The sequence below is a fragment of the Chionomys nivalis genome, chromosome 26 (genome assembly GCF_950005125.1).
Source record: "Chionomys nivalis chromosome 26, mChiNiv1.1, whole genome shotgun sequence".
NCBI classification, from domain to species: Eukaryota; Metazoa; Chordata; class Mammalia; order Rodentia; family Cricetidae; genus Chionomys; species Chionomys nivalis.
In genome coordinates, this window is record NC_080111.1 from 41,218,306 (window position 1) to 41,224,024 (window position 5,719).

Below are 5,719 nucleotides of genomic sequence, written 5' to 3' on the forward strand. Positions count from 1 at the left end.
ATGTGTCCACCTCTCAATTAAAAAAAAAAAAAAGCCGTGCAGTGGTGGCGAACACCTTTAATCCCAGCACTCAGGAGGCAGAGGCAGGCGGGTCGCTGTGAGTTCGAGACCAGCCTGGTCTACAAGAGCTAGTTCCAGGACAGGCTCCAAAACCACAGGGAAACCCTGTCTCGAAAAACCACAAAAGAAAAAAAAAAAAAGAAAAAAAAAAATAGAAAACAAAAGAAAAGAAAAAGAAAAAAAGAAAGAATATTTAACAAGTGGTGCTGGCATAACTGGATATCAACATGTAGAAAAATGAAAATAGACCCATATCTATCTCCATGCACAAAACTCGAGTCCAAATGGATCAAAGACCTCAACATAAAGCCAGCCACACTGAACCTTATAGAAGAGAAAGTGGGACGTACACTCAAACGCATTGCCACAGGGAACCACTACTTTCTAAATAGAACCCCAGCAGCACGGACACTGAGGAGAAATAATATATTAATGGGATCTCCTAAACCTGAAAAGCTTATGAAAAGCAAAGGACACGGTCAACAAGACAAAACGACGGCCTTACAGAATGGGAAAAGATCTTCACTAACCCGGTCCCCCACATCAGACAGAGGTCTGATCTCCAAAATACACAAAGAACTCAAGACATTGGTCATTTCAAGAACAAGTAATCCAGTTCACAAAATGGAGTACAGACCTAAACAGAAAACTCACAACAGGCGAATCTAAAATGGCTGAAAGACACTTAAGGAAATGTTCAACATGCTTAGTCATCAGAGAAATGCAAATCCAAACAACTCTGAGATTCCATCTTACACCTGTAAGAATGGCCAAGATCAAAAACACTGATGACCACTTATGCTGGAGAGGTGGTGGGGAAAAGAGAATACTCCTGCATTGCTGATGGGAGTGCAAGCTGGTACAGCCCCTTTGGACGTCAGTGTGGTGATTTCTCAGAAGGGTAGGAAGCAGCCTTCCTCGAGACTCAGTCATACCACTGTTGGGTATATGTCCACAGGATGTTCAATCGTGCCACAAGGACACGTGCTCAACTATGTTCACAGCAGCTTTGTTTGTCATAGCCAGAACCTAGAAGCAACCTAAATGCCCCTCGACCCTCGTTCGAAGAACGGATAAGAAAAAATTGTGGGCCGGGCGGTGGCGGCGCACGCCTTTAATCCCAGCATTTGGGAGGGAGGCAGAGGCAGGCGGATCTCTGTGAGTTCGAGACCAGCCTGGTCCATTATCAAGGAAAGCCCTAGGGAAGCAAAATCCCTAGGGAAGGGTTTGCAACCACAAAGAGAGGCATGGCCCAAGCTCACACGCCTAGGGATGGCACTACTCCCTTACCGAGGACTGGGACCTCCTAAATCGATTAGCAAACATGCTCATGTCAGTGGTGTCATCTCATCCCTGGGGTACGATTTGATTTTGGAGTATGATTTGTTTCTTGGTTCTGTTGCCCTAAATCCTGCCTCTCTGACCCCCAGAGAAACATCCAATAGACCTTCTTGCTTTGAAAGCAAAAGGATGAATCTAGATGCTGCCATTTACAATGAAGACCAAACAGAAGTCACCCCAGTTCCTCCCGTTTGCGGAAGGAGTTATCCCACCACAGGTTACATGGAATAAGCAAAACTCTTGGAAGCCCCTCCTTTGGGCTGAGTTTCCCACACAGCTCTGACGATGCAGGAGGATGCCGAGAGCCCAGTTGGTGCCTCAGCCCGATGCCTGCATCTGTGCCTTGGCAGCAGCTATTCATCTCTTGCCACTCAGAGAGAGTCCAATTCCCTTAAGTTTATCCTTCCCTAAGTGCTCATTCACTTCAGAGGACTCAACCCTCATCCTCCGTATCCTCCTGGCCTAATTTCTCATATTACTGAGTATGAATACCTGTTCAGGAGAGGGAGGAAGGGTCATTCATGAAAAAAGTGAGTGTTCAACTAACTAGCTCCCCATGGGTGAAGGAAGTAGTGAAAAGATTTTAATGACGCAGAGAGAAATTTCTAGTTTTGGAAGGAGGAGATCCTGAATGGCTCCCTCTGTGTCGCAGGAGAGACTCCCGGAAAGGAAACCTCAGGTTCCGGTCGGTCGGTCAGTTCGGGGAGAAATATCAGCAAGGAGGTAAAGGCCGTGCCTCACGACATCAGCAGTCCCTTCTCTGGAAATTCTACGGTATCCCAGAGAGCTCTCAGAATTTTGTGATGTCACTCGTGTCCTAGAAACGCCAACTGCCCTCAAGACACACTGTCTCGGTGCCTTCTAGACTCACTTCTAGACACGTCGTCTCGACTGATGAGTCTACTTGCAAGAGAGAGAATGGAGAGGAGATCGTGGAGAGGCCAGAGGGAGGAAGAAGAAAGCTGGCCCCAGATCTCACAGGCAAACATGGAGAAATAAGTGGTTGGTCCTGGGGAAGACGAAATGAGTTCACCACTAGCAGGGACTAGAGAGATCTCTGGATGTGATGGCTTTGAGACTTCCAGGGCTAGGGCTCAGGAACTGGGAGGTTTCTGGGATGCCCAATAGGCCTGCCTGTCTTGTTTCTCTGAGTTCCTAAAGATTCATCAAAGATTCATGATAGTTGATTTGACAAAGTCGGGAATAGACAAGGAGTGCGGAAGGAGTCAGTGAGATTTCAATATCAGCATTGCACATCATCTCCCCCCCCCCCCCAAGTCCTTTTCGTTGTGGAGCAGTAATAATAGAGAAAGGGCAGTAGTGCCCTGCCAAAGCCCGATTTTTACCATGCCTTATATCACAGCCATTAGCAGGGTTGAGGCATCAAGTGCTGCAGTCAGTCAGTCAGTCAGTCAGTCCTCCTGTGACCCCCTAATGTTTCTGGCTTCCCAGTTAGGAATGACACCCTGGTCTCCAGTTCAGCCTGAGAGGAGCTCTTTAGAGCCAATGGATGAGAGAGTGGGAAGAGACTGCAATTTTTTTCTTTTTCCTTCTTCTTTTGTCTTTTTCCTTTCTTTCTCTGTTTTGCTGTTTTGTTTTGATTTTCAAGAAAGGGTTTCTTTGTGTATTTTGGTCTGTTCTAAAACTCACTCTGTAAATCAGGCCATCCTTGAACTCACGGAGATCTGTGTGTGTAAGTGCTGTGATTAAAGGCACGCCCCCACCCCCACACACCACAGTCCGGCTGAGACTGTAATTTCTTGTTAGTTCTGGGTGTCCTGGGCTGTTAGTAAGTGACGATGGCTCTGTGTTGTGAATCTTTGTGAATCCAGACTATGTTCTGCCCATCAATGACATGAGTCTGAAGCATCAAGCTAGTGACTTGGGCACCCACCCCTATACTACCTGAGGTCTCTGAAGTCACGGTGCATCCTCTCTATAGCTCTGAATAAGGCTTAGAAAGCCTTCCCCTGGGTCACCTTGTGCAGAGGAAACCAGGTAACCTCTGAGAGACATGCACCACCTTCCTACAGAAAGAAGGGATGACTGACTGACTAATACCCACAGAGGGGGAAACTCAAGCCTGGTATTTCAGAACCCGCTTGGACAAAGTCTCATCTGTCAGTCACTTCCTGAACAAAAGAAGGAAGGAAGGAAGGAAGGAAGGAAGGAAGGAAGGAAGGAAGGAAGGAAGGACCACAAATATCTCTCCTTTTGTATCCTTTTTACACTCTTCTCATGCTCTGATGAATATTGTGATTCAAGTTGGCTGTGTCCCCTTTTCCATGGCACGTGCACTGTGGCTCTAGATCAAGGAATCAGTTTTTTTGTGTGTGTTGCTCTACCTGGGAGAAGCACCACAGCCACAGCAGTTGCATACTGACTGAGAAATTTGATTTTTAGGAAATGATTTTTCATATCTGTGAATGGTCTCTCCATAGCCATTCATGTTTCCTTAAACTTGAGTATAGGCATGCATGATCCCTCTTCATGGGAGTGAGTGTCTGCTCTTGCATTGGGGGCTCCCCTGGGTGAACCCCAGTTCTCAGCATCTCCAGCCCAACCTGTCACAAGCTGATCACACATTTGCAAACTTGGGATATATTCTGCTGAAGTTTTGGGGTAATGAATTTCATCAATTATGGGACTAAACTTTGTTGTGATCTGACAGGACACTCACTCACCAACAACTTTGTGGTTCCTCCATAATGTGCTTATTTCTGTCAGGGAACTGAAAGCCAGCCAGCCAGCCAGCCAGCCAGCCAGCCAGCCAGCCAGCACCGTCTTTCCTTGTTTCTCAGTTTGTTCTTATATTCAGTCTCTCCCTCCCCCCCCTTCCTTTAAAAAACTTATTTATTTTTATCTTATGTGCATTTGTGTTTTTGCCATGGCTCTCAGGCTCCTGGATTACAGACAGCTGTGAGCTGCCATGTAGATGCTGGGAATTGAACCTTAAACTATCTCTTCAGCCCGACATGGAGCATCTCTCTATATAGCCCTGCCTGCAAAACTTTCAGAGTTCACTCTGCCCCCTGATTAAAGGCATTATGCGTTATGCTTCCTTTTATTGTATATTTAGTGGGTTTTTTTTTTTGTGTGTGTGTGTGTGTGTGTGTGTGTGAGAGAGAGAGAGAGAGTTCCATTATGAAACCAAAAGTCAGTCAACAACAACGAACTTTGTATTTATTTGTTTGTTTGTTCATCCGTAAACGTATTTGCTTACTTACTCTTATTTATTTATTTGTTTGTTTGTTTGTTTACAGTGGAAGACTTAATTCAGTACAGAATGATCAGAACGGTAGGGTATCCTTGGGAAAATATCACGATGAGTTTCCCTTCCGAGAGGCAGCTTTCTGGTAAGATGTGAAACCGCAGTTTTAAGTGCCCGCTTTCCACAAGTCCCTTTTCCCAAGGTCAGACATTTTTTAGATAAGCAAGGGTCTCCATTCATTCCCTTTGAGGAACTCTCAGGTCAGGCCCTGACATTAACATCTGACTGGAGCTTATCGTCAAGGCCAACGGTACACTCCTCAGCCCCTCCCCTCCGTGACCTGAGAAGCCACACCCCACCCCAGTTCACAGGCCCCTCTTAATCTAACTAACTATACAGCATCAAAAGTGGCATCTCTTCTCACTGAAATGCTGTTGGCAGCCATTCGATGAATTTATTCTCAGATCAGATCCTGTCCAGCAGGGATGTCTTCTTTCCATGTTTCTTCTTCTTTTGTATGTTGCAGTCATTCCAGATGTGGTGGTATATGATGAGAGAGAGAGAGAGAGAGAGAGAGAGAATTGCCTTTTATTTGAAGAGTTTTAATGATTTAATATTCAGCTATTTCCAGCCTTCTTTACCAGCACACTTATTATTAACAGTGAGCACCTTCCTCTGAAAACATTGGAAACCCCCCGATCTGTTCATATCATGCGTGTGTGTGTGTGTGTGTGTGTGTGTGTGTGTGTGTCAAATTCCATTTCAGGAGCTGCTTTGCTGACACTCACCCAGCACCAGTGAGATGGAGGCCACCATTTTCTTAGCCGGTTATGTTTCTAGGACAGTCAGGAGACAGAAAGAAGGAAGGAAGGAAGGAAGGAAGGGAGGGAGGGAGGGAGGGAGGGAGGGAGGGAGGGAGGGAGGGAAGGAAGGAAGGAAAGAAATGATCTACATTCCCAAAGAAAGAAAAAAATTAAGTAAATTTTAAAAAGTAAAAAAAAAAAATTAAGAAAGTAAGTAAATACATAAAAATAGACAAATAAGGAATAAATGAATAAAAATAAATAATTGAAACATTCAATAATTAATGAGTCAGGCTGAGCAGAT